General features: G+C 43.7%; 1 protein-coding gene across 1 annotated transcript in view; it reads right to left on the reverse strand.

Moving 5' to 3' along the window:
* LOC126236342 (ATP-binding cassette sub-family C member 4-like) overlaps positions 1–8,188 on the reverse strand; it is a 296,791-nt gene extending 288,603 nt beyond the window's left edge. Inside the window, exon 1 of the mRNA XM_049945568.1 lies at positions 8,103–8,188. The gene's annotated coding sequence lies outside the window, so the exon portion shown is untranslated. The remainder of the gene's footprint in view (positions 1–8,102) is intronic.
* Between the last annotated feature and the right edge of the window lie 3,906 nt (positions 8,189–12,094).

A 12,094-nucleotide genomic window follows, 5' to 3' on the forward strand; every position in this document is an offset into this window, starting at 1 on the left:
GTGAGCAAATGATTTTTAACCAAGTACATCCTACAATACACATATTATTTGCAAACAAGGAAAACATCTTTGGAGACGACAATGCTCCAATTAAAAGTAAAACTACGTCCGGGTGGTTTGAGGTAAATGTGGTTGAACTTCAACACGTTCCATAGCCCGCACAAACACAAACTAGAAATTTATTGAAGAAGTGTGGTAGGTTTAAGAACTCAATATTTGGTTATGATTAACTTCTCTATCATCACTGACGATGCTGAATGCTGGCTGGCTCTGAGCACTATGGGACTCAACTGCTGAGGTCATTAGTCCCCTAGAACTTAGAACTAGTTAAACCTAACTAACCTAAGGACATCACAAACATCCATGCCCGAGGCAGGATTCGAACCTGCGACCGTAGCGGTCTTGCGGTTCCAGACTGCAGCGCCTTTAACCGCACGGCCACTTCGGCCGGCTGCTGAATGCTGCATTCTACTATCTGCTCCATTCCATACAGTTCACCAGTTGTACGCATCCATGTTGTGGTAAACAGCCATTATAGAAGTGATTTTCCTGCACCTACATGACTCATATTTTTGCCACCTTTACCCTTTAGCGCTTCAGTCTTCATCGGCTGATAAACTTATTATATTTCATACTACGGTATTGCGCTTTCCAATGTTCGCAACGTTTCAATGAATTATCAGGACCCAACGCATACACTAGTAACGTATTTTCGCCAATAGCAGCAATTTATTTTGAACACGAAACGAAGAATTCGCATCAGTCTGTATAAAAGTTATTTTGTGAGTTGTAAGTGGCAGTTTCAGCGTCGACCAGGGCAACATTGCGAAACTCTGTGCTGGAACTGAAAACAAACGTGCAACTATTAATTCTGTAAAAAAAAAAGGCTGCCACACCTTGCTTCTGACGATGACAGTTCTTGACAACAGCGAGAACCGGATCCCAAGTTTTGCTACATTCAGTGACCGAGGTTGCGCAGCCTTGTTTTATGGAGCAGCCAGCTTCAGTTTCCCGTCCGACATAATTTTTCTTTTTTTTGTTTTGTTAGGAACACCAGCCATAGTTGCAAAGTTCTCTTTTTATTTGCTCGATGGCTAATTTCGGGCCGAGACTCATTTCAATCCAGGTAGTCGTAATGGTATTTCCAAAAATACAAACGGTTCAAATGGCTCTGAGCACTATGGGACTTAACATCTGTGGTCATCAGTCCCCTAGAACTTAGAACTACTTAAACCTAACTAACCTAAGTACATCACACACATCCATGCCCGAGGCAGGATTCGAACCTGCGACCGTAGCAGTCGCGCGGTTCCGGACTGAGCGCCTAGAACCGCTAGACCACCGCGGCCGAAAAAAAAAAAACAAGAACCATGTCAAAAATATATATGTATTTGATGTGCGAATGAGCTGTTACAGAGCATACAGAAGACTGTTCACTTGCACTTCATAGCACACACGTATTTTTGACAAGGTTCTTGTATTTCGAAAATACCTTGTTGACTATCTGGATTATTTGAAAATAGGTCGCGGCCCGAAACTAGTCATCAAGTGAGTAAAAAAGTGAAATTTGCAGCTTTGGCTAGTTTTCTGTTGCATCGATTAACAGAAGTTGCTGACCTGCAATTATTCCAGCACGCTGGAAGTTCGTAAACCAGTATTTGGTGTTTAAGGTTTATGTGACGTCACGGTTGTACAACTATTATAATTTGAACTGTTTAGGTATATAAGAGCATCTATAGATCTGCTGCCACCACAAAGTCACCTTTCACAGTTACTATTGTATCCTGTAAGAAGCCCACTTCAACTAAAGGTGCGTATAATGGTGTTGGCGTAGCAAGAAGTCTTGACCGATTTTCATCAGACCTCTGCTTTGCGACAGTCAGACACGGGCAGTGATTTAAAAACCTGTCAAAGAAAAAGATACGATCCAGAAAGTCTGTTTGCGAGTTGTAAGCTGTGCAGCATTTGTGGTAATAGACGATATTTGAGACCGGTGAGCAACCAGAAGTAATTAATACAATGCACTGGTCACGTAGCAGATAAAGGAAGCTTGTTAGTTGTACTTTCACGTTACGTTTCCTTTTGCACAGAATGGACGCGATCTAGATTGGATTTCTAGCAGTAGCTCGTCCCATCTGACATTAGCTCGAGGTATTATCTCACAGTCTGGTTTATCACGGCTGCCATAAAGCACATTACTGTACCGTAACTCTCGACATAAAGCGTAATTCCATCAGCGTTGATGACTCTCCGGCGTCACTACTTTCCGCCGCCTGGCCAGCGCTCTGCCTTACAGCTACACGTCAGCGAGTAAACACGATTCTCTAATTTTCTTCTACGCAGTCATGCGTTATTGCAAACACATTGATTTGACAGGGGCGGATTGTTCTTGTTAAAACTGATCACTAAAAATAACTTTCGAAGTTTCTCCGCGCAATTCGAACGCTTGCGAGATGGATCCCTTATTGACCCTGGAAACTTTTTCTGGCTCTGTAAGTGGCTTTCACTTCTGCGGGTGTTCCACGAATGGGATAAATACGAAACTGCACTGTCACCGGAACTTCACGTTAAACTGTACCTCGTCTTGTAACTAGCAATTTGAGTACGTTCAGACATGGGAGAAAGACGAGAGCATACCACCTCCAGGAAGACAACGACAGGTAGGCACTGATGTTGGAAGGAAGTTGTTTGTGTAAGCATTCAGTTTCTCCGTAACTATTGTTCTGGGTAGCAAGTATTACATTTTTTAAATGTATCGTCGTCTTCAATAACCTACTAACTTCAGCAATCCAACGTCGCATCGTTTTGGTACAGGTCTCTCATTAACATGATGCTGAGCGTGGTGGAGCAGCGGTTGGACTCTGTAGCCGCCAGATAGGTGTTTCCTTTGATTATCCGAAATTACTTCAGGAGAATGTCTGCATCATCCCTTTCATAAAGCCACAGTATTTTCCTTCCCCGTCCTTGTTCATAACGTACTGATAGAAAGATATGAAATGATTAGAGCTCGAAATATCTGCCATGTCTCCATGCAACTCAGTAAGAAAGAAATTGGAATAACTTCCTATACTTCTCATCTTAATTCCAGAAGCCACATGCAACTACTTTCGTGAACTAGCTTCATAAGCCACACATATTTCTGAAACTCCCTATAGAGGAGTTCTTTTACTATTCTCCAAGAGCGCGCGCCGGTTGAGAGGGGGCGGGGAGGGGGGGGGGGAGGAATGGTAGTACTAGTAGGCGATACGTTAGGCACAAAAGCACATGCAAACGACACTTCGGAGTAGGTCCTAAACAAGCAGTAAACATTGCTCACGTGTACATTAATCTTGGTTCCGGATCTCCTTGGAATTTTCTCCCTTCCAATGCACTCGAAGCAGTAAATAAGCGGTCCCGCTTTCTGTGAGAGCCACCTGCTGTACGTTAATGGAGCAGCCACACGAAGCGTTCTGGACAGTAATACGGCGAGAACGCCGAACGGCGCTGGAGCAAGGAATTCGTCGAAATCTACAGCTATGAAGCGTAGCCTGCCCCTAAACACAACTAAGTAATGGACTCGTCGCCACCCGCATGTTAGTTTTTCTTTTTTTACCTGACTGAAATGAAAAATGGTTCACCAGTTGACGACACGCAACACTCTCCAGAAGCGCCAAGGTTACCGCCCAGCTTAGCGCGTTCATACAATGGACAGATTACATGCCTGCTGTGGAAAAGCTAGAATGGACAGATTACTTGCCTGTTGTAGAGAAGTTAGGGATTTAATCCACGACAGTGGCACACATCCTGATGATTGAGGAAACACCTCGTCACAGTCAAAAATATTGTGTAGTGCTTATGTAAGGTTTCATATTGGTTTTCCAGGTAATGTCTCTTAAATTCTGAATCAGTTTGGCTAAAGACTAGAAAAAACTTGAATTATTAGTGGAACTATTTCTGGTGTAAATCAACGCTTTCTGTATTTGTTAAGATCTGCACTTTCTTCTAGGAAGTAGGTCGCCAAACAGACAAGCATTTAAAAATATTTTCCAAATATACAGTTTAAGAAACAATTTCTTCAGTTCTAAATTGAGAAGACACAAGAAAACACAGCGACAGTCATCCAATATTCGGACCGTTCTGCCATTTCGCTTTAGGTACTCCGCGGTCTCAGATGATTTCTTCGATATGAGAAATACGCCCTCGTAATAAAAGCCAGCTATGGCCTGACCGTCTCGACCTCTGACGAGGAGTACTCAAGTAAAATTACATGCTGATAAGATTTTCTTCCAGTGTTATGGATACTAAAGTGCAGTTTTATTGTGCTAGAGCTCTCAGAGTAGAGTAGTCGATGCACGTTCTTGTACGTAATCTGGCTCTGGAAACAGATGCACCGTTCGCGGTAGAAGACTTTGCGCCGCCTTGTACGTCGGACCGTTCTCGGTAAGCTCGCATCGTCAGCGCCTACTTTGCTCTTCGAATACATACGCAAACAAACAGAGCGTCGGTTGTCCAAACAAACATGAGTACCATCAGGGCACTAAGCGGCTAGCCAATATTCTGGTGGCCACCTGCAGCCGGCAATATGGCGTACGTCGAGAGTGCCTGGCCGGACCGCTTCCATTCAGGACATACGTAAGTGACTTTGTGGGTAACGTCGCTAGAGCTCTGTGAATATTCGCGGACAGCACTGATGTGTACAGAAAGGTGCAGTCCGTGGGAGTTATTATGAAATTAAAGAAGTCATACGCGTGGTCATTTTGCGTGAAAAACTGGAAGGTGGTTTTCAACATATAGTATTATAATGTAACGTGTCTAAACAGGAGAACAGATCGCATATCATCGACGATAAATATCTAGAGCAGTGGTTCCCAACAGGTGGTCCGCGGACCCCCAGGGGTCCGCGAGCTATGCCAGAGGAGTCCGCAAGATGCTATTAGAATAAAAATTATATTAAATATATTTAGTATGATGACATATTTTTTGTTTTGGCTGCTCAATATTTTTTAATAATGAATATCTCAATGTTTTTTCTAAGTACCAAAAATAGGAAACGTATAAAAAGACTTAATTTGGCTTCTTTAGGTACTTGAAACTGCGATATAACAAGGTACCATTCATGCTCAATGAGGGGGTCCTCGAGAAAATTTTGTTGGGAACCCCTGATCTAGATCTATTGAAAAGAGCAAAACGTGTAGTAATTACTCCCTGTACCGACGATAGGTAGGACAGTCACATAAATCTACTCTTAATCGTAAGGCTAGCAGAAACTTGGCTATGATACACTGGGAGAATTCATCGCTATGTAATCCATCTGTGGCGAAACAATTATCGATACATTCTTGTGTGTTGTTCCTCTGTCCAGCAATTCTCAGCAATCATTATTTATAGAAACGATAAAGAATATTAAGATGCATTGCGTCAGTCGTCAGCGATATGTTAGCCCGATAGGAAAAGTGACAGCCAGGTCCAGTAGAATCCAGCGAGTGACACCAAAACAAAGCAACTGATAAAAATTTACTTTTAAAATTCTGAAAAACTGTTTTTTCACGAACAGTCAGGGAACACCAGTCTGCCCTCCCCTAAACATACACATTCTGGACATATCACATAATGACCGCGATAATACCTGAAATGCAGGCTTAGGACAGAGGCGTGCATAGCGTTTTCTCCAGACATAATCACACAAATGGAATGGAAAGGGCTTCTAATGAAACTGGCATGGTAATTATGTTTCACCAAACGACGTACCGCAGAGGCTTATTGAGATGTTGATGGCGGGTGTAATTCTTGTATACCTTTCTAACATTTATTGTCGTTCGTAATCAGACAATTCCGTGCACAATGATTTCAGTCCCTTAAACGTTAGTAATTAGTATTGCTGCATCTTTGAATGCATTTTCGAAACTTTTCAGCAAACTGAAAATATATACGCTTGTCTATTTTTCGCCCCGCTGCTGTCACATTTCTGTCTCGCAACTTGTTTTTCAAAACTTAAAGCATTAATTTGATGACTTGGCTCGCACATTGTACAACTACATATGGGCACACTTGGCGCCTTCTGCGTCAGAAGTGAGCGTCCCTCGGGTGGCACTTGCATGACAAAAGTCGCCTGTAGCGACCTCACTGACAATCCAACGATAAACACCGACACGCCAAACTAGTTAGCGCACCAACGTCTGTCTGTGCCGCGTTAGTGCAGTGACGTTTTAGGTTTTACATTAATTCTCATTGGCGAACACATGTGTGTGTGCTAACGAACAGAGGACCTTGCCGTTTGGTACAGGAATAATCTGAAATAACACCGAAGACGGGGCCTTACACAGTTTATAGTTTTTGAGTTGGGAGTGCATTCTAGTATAAATGTGGTACTGGAGATTAATTTCGCTCCTAGTCGGCAAGGTTCGTGACGTTCCCAGGGACGATATGTCATTTTTGGAAATCAGAACAACCAACATAAATTGATCATTTCACAGCTGTTTTTATTGTCTGTGATTAAAGCCTGCTGATAGAATTAGTCGCATCAACAGACTTCTTAATGAAGAAAAAAGAAATATCTTGAGAAGGTATCAATTTGAAGCAAAGATTGGTTCAAATTGCTCTAAGCACTATGGGACTTAACATCTGATGAGCTCATCAGTCCCCTAGACTAACATAAGAACATCACACACATCCATGCCCCAGGCAGGACTCGAACCTGCTACCGTAGCAGCAGCGCGGGTCCGGACTGAGGCGCCTAGAATCGCTCGGTCACAGCGGCCGGCCGAAGCAAAGAAAGGAAAGAATATACAACCGTCCACTCCAGTCAGGTATCCCGTAGCGATAACTGACACTAGAAAACGTGGTGTTATGATAGTGAGATTTTACGTAATTGGTACAACGTCGGAATTCTATAAAAAGATTTACATGTGAAAAAGCCTGTTGAACTCTTGTACGACCTGTAATGAAATGGCACTTCAGTATATGGAAGCTAACTGTGGGTAAACGAAAAGGACTCATCGAGCGTATGTAGCGAAGTGGAGAACGAATTCTCAGAGGTTAGCTCGACTGGAGGTACTGGGAGCCAGAAATGCTGGAATATCTGACGTGGTAAAACTGCGAAGAGTTACGCTTACCGATAATACACACGTCGGAAACTCCTATTGCCGGTTTTTAACTACGAATTGAGGACTATCCTACAGTATCTTACCTAGCGTAGTGACCGTGAAAACAAGAAGGAAAAGAGGACGGCAGATTTAAGTTTTAGCGTCCCTTTGACGGCAAGGTTGCTAGAGAAGGAACAAAAGCTCGTTTCAGAAAAGATAGGGAAGGAAATCAGCAGTGTCCATTTCAAATAAACCATACCAGAATTCGTCTCAAGGGTTGTAGGGAAACCATAGAAAAGCTAAATCTGGGTGTCTGGATAGTGACTTGAACTGTGGTCCTCGTCAGAGCGAGGCCAATGCCAACCGCTGCTCCTCCTGATTCGGTACAAAAATGAAATCATGCGGCTCAAAGAGACGCAGGGACGGGCAAACATCAGTATATGTGACAAGAACAAGGACTTTTGACACTACTCCGATGGTGATTTACCTGTTGCTGATGTAGATATACAGGCTGTCTGTTTTGTTAGTAGGCCTCGTCAATCTTTCTATTTGTCTACAAATGTGAGTGTATAATAGTAACTTAAACGTGAGAACATGCAGAGTCCACATTGCATTCATCTCATAGCAAATGTTGAGCGCTGTCTAGCACACGCCTCGTAGCATACCACCGCGTTTTCGAAAGAAATCTTGCAGCCTGTTTTTTTTTAACCACACATGTTACTGTAATTACTACACATTTTCATCGGATATTCAACGATACACCGCACATTTGATCAGTGAAGCTTCTGACACAATAGCTTTACTGGTATCAAAAATGCCAAGCCAGTGTGGGGCTCGTTTTGCAAACGTCGAGTTATCTATGTAATAAATCACTTGCTACCATAAGCTTGCTTGTAAGTAAAAGTGCTCTTTTAATAAAACGGAGAAAAATGTGTAATTGATAGTAATAAGAATTAAAATAATGAAAAGGCAGACCGCAGAACTAAGCCAACCACTGCTGCAACAGTAAATACTATAAAAATGTGATGAGGCGGTACTCACCCACTGTCAGAACATAATAGCAGAGGAAGTAGCACAGGATGATGCCTGGACTTAACACAGCCTGTATGACAACTGAGTGGAGCGCGCAGGGAGGCTTGGTTTAAGTCGCCGCCAGCGCAGAAACCTCCGCGCATGCGCGGTGCAGCCCTCGGCGCGCCAGCAGCCAGCGGCAGCGGTGGCGGCGACGGCGGCGGCGGCAGCTACTGTGCTGGCCTTGGGTCAAGCGCTCAGGGGCGGCGGCAGCAGCCAGCCACAGGTGGCTGTGTGCAGTAACGGGACGCGTGGCCGGCCGCCGCCGATGGCTCTCGACGCGCTCAGGGCACTAGCTCGAGAGGAACAGTAAGAGAGGGGAACGTAGGAACCGTGTGATAAGCGAAAAACCGACGATCTCGACAGTATCATTTAAGAGAACTTATCTCCAACTACGTATTCCGCCTTTATTTATTGACCAATGAACATTTGTTTGACCTTTGTTTTTTTCTTTACCAGCTCCTCATCTCTGACGATGCCAGAAGCTGAAGAGGTAGAGCATGACAATGAAGACACTCTTCTAACGTCTCAGCATCGAAACATGCATCGTGTATGGTGCATTTCATAGTTCGGTTAATCATTTGGGTTAAACAAAGTGCACTAACTGAGATTATGTCATTTTACTTTTGACATATAAAACGCTGTATTAGCGCACAGCTGAACATTAAAACTGGAACACCGGGAATGATGAAATTTCACCTCTTGTGCATATAACGTACAGTAGTGGAAATCAATATAAAGCATGGATATTTCTAGGGAAATGAGCATTGTCGGCTGCAGTAGTTGCACATAGCATCTACGCAGTAGTGTGAGGTCCAGTATACTGACAAACGCAGTCAAATGGTTTCACATTTGATGCTAGTATACATCAACGATTCAAGTAGAGGGTGGAACTCGGTATAAATGAAGTCGTTAGTGTGTGTGTATGTGTCTTTCCTGAAGATAGAAAACAGACACCATTAGTGACGATGCGTATTCTGTACATAAACCACGATTGCGAAGCAGCCAGGCATGTAACAGTTATCGTGTGATGAAAAAGCAAAAATTGGTGCGTAGAAGGAAACTGGATTCTCTGCTCGTCAAATCACCACAAAGTTGAACATTCAACTACAGTGAGTTATAATTTCGTTAGATTCCGTCCACGATATGGACAGAACGGAAAATATGGGGAAAGTAGAAAATTATCTGAGGCATTGACACAGTTAGTTTGCTAGACGTGTACGACAAATTTAGTTAAATGAAAGCATCTTACATTCACGAAACGACAGCAGAAACATACTCTAAAACCCAATCATAAACAGGCTAAATTGGGGTTTGCAGAAAAACATTTCTCGTGGACTTGACAATAGTATAAAGTTATCTTCAGTGATGAGAAGAAGTTTAATGTAGATGGGCAAGATGGATTTCAGTATTACTGGCATGATCTGAGAACAGAGCAGCAGGTGAGAATGACCAGAAATTTTGGTGTTGGGAGTATTATGATTTGGACAGGCTTTTGCACTAAGGGTAAATCACGTATTGCTTGAAAGAACACTTTAATGAACTCGTAATATGTACAATGAGATGCTAAAGGCAGACCTGATTAGGTTAATGAGAACCTAGGGAACCAAAGTACAATGTTTCAACAAGATAATGTATCTGTGCATGTTTATGTTACAACCAAAAGTGGTTTGAAATTATCGATGTGAAGCCCTGGCCTGCGTGTAGCCTAGATTTGAACCCCGTGGAAAACGTTGGGGCATACTTGCAAGGCGTGTTTATCGTAATGGAACGCAATTTGATGCCGTATGTGAGCTAAAACGTGCGATGGGAGAAGAGTAAGCGACGAAGTCACTGGAACAACTACAAACCTGTATGGTAGAAAGAATACATGACTAAATTTGTAGGTCTTTTAGAGGCATACAAGGCCCCAAAGTACATAGAACTGCCACTCTGATAGCAACATTGGCTCTAACCAGGCTGAGTATCGTGTCGAATTGAGAACCGATGACAGATACATGTACGTCGTTCCAACACAATACGAGAGACTTTCAATGGGTAAGAGATCTGTAGAATGCGCTGGCTAGGGCAACAGACGAAGTGCAGGTAGGTCAGGATTGCATGGGCAATATGAATACGCGTAGGTCAGGATAGTATGGGGAACATGCTGTTTGCGTTATCTTGTTGAAAGAAATTGTCACGGAGACGTCGAAGACACAGGAAAGCCAGAAGTCGTAAATCAGAAATGTAGCGATTGCTGTTCATATTACTGGATAATTGAACCAGAAGTGATCGTGTCGTGTACCCAATGCTAATCCAGCCCAAAACGCCCGGTGCTGGTACTTAGTGACGATGACTGCAATCAAAAATTCTCATCAGAGCCTCCACACACGGATACATACGTCGTGATGCTGTACGCAGAATTGGAACTCGATAGAGAACACGATGTGGTGCCCCTCCTGTGTCCGATGCTGTCGATGGGCGTACCACTGGCGCCTTGCCTCTCTCTGTTGTGATTTCAAGTGCAGCCGCAACCAAGGTGCCGCACTGTCCATGTGGGTGCCCATTTCCTTACAAGGTACATGACGTCGCTGTACGATCCTGCACGTCTGAGCGAACAATATATCTGTCCTCTCGCGCGATAGTTACGTGCGCCAGTTAAGATCGTGCGTGGCTTTGAGATTGGTCTCCCTGAACCCATCGATTCCACATTCGCTTGGCTGTCGTGGGATCCCGATCAGCGTTAACAGAAACGTCACGGAACGATAAACTGCAACCTAGATACGCTGTAACCCTGCTGCTATCGATACCGACACGTACTGTTAGACGTTCGTCCTTCTTACAGAGTCATAACATGACCTGGCAAACGCGATTTCTGAGTGGAAAACCCAATGTGTAATCTTCTTACCTATTAATGGTATGTGCAATTGCGCATAAATGCTGTTGTTGTGGTCTTCAGTCCTGAGACTGGTTTGATGCAGCTCTCCATGCTACTCTATCCTGTGCAAGCTTCTTCATCTCCCAATACGTACTGCGCATAAATGCTAGTCTTTGCATATCCCAGCATAGTAAATGGAACAATCGGATGTACACTCTGTGATGAACTTTATAATGGTTTGCAGAGTATAGACGTAGATGTAGTACACTTGCTGCCAATTTGACGTTTGATTCATGCCGCAGCATAATATTTGTAGACCTAAAATTGTATATCAGACCGAAACTAGTACCCAAACATATGCCTACTAGTGGACATGTCGAATCCACGGAATACACTGGGGACAAGAAATAAACGATACATCGTGAAGAAATTATCCGAATGGGAAGGAAATAGGTACATGTGACGTACCTATATAGACGAACAAGTGATTACGGTTTCAGAAAACTTGGATGATTCATTAAAGAGGCTTTACAAATTCAGCAAGTCAATAACGCGTTAGTCCACCTCTGGCCCTTATGCAAGCAGTTATTCGGCTGAGAGATATCGTGCCAAAGTCTGTATAATTATTGCGCTAGATCGTTATAATTGCAAGGTGGTTGGATGTTCTCAGTTGGGTAGAGTCCTAGCGACCTTGCTGGTGACGGTAGGGTTTGGCAAGCACGAAGACAAGCAGTAGAAACTCTCGGCGTGTGCGGGTGAGCATGATCTTGCTGAAAAGTCAGCCCAGGATGGCAAGAGGACAGGGCGAAAACCAAAGGGGTCTTGCTATGAAAAGAACGGCACCCCAGACTATCACTCTTGGTTCTCAGGCCGTACTGCGGGCGACTGTCAGGTTGGTATCCCACCGCTGTACGGGGCGTCTCCGGACACTTCTTTACAGATTATTGGGGCTCAATTCGAAGCCGGACTCATCACTACTACCAAGTGTGATGGTGTGGAGTGCCATTTATTTTCAGAGCAGGATCCGTTTGGTGGTTATCGCCGGCACCCTTACAGCACTGCGATATTATACGTCCTGTTGTGCTGCCCTTCATGACAAGCCATC

This window comes from Schistocerca nitens, chromosome 2 (genome assembly GCF_023898315.1).
Source record: "Schistocerca nitens isolate TAMUIC-IGC-003100 chromosome 2, iqSchNite1.1, whole genome shotgun sequence".
NCBI classification, from domain to species: domain Eukaryota; kingdom Metazoa; phylum Arthropoda; class Insecta; order Orthoptera; family Acrididae; genus Schistocerca; species Schistocerca nitens.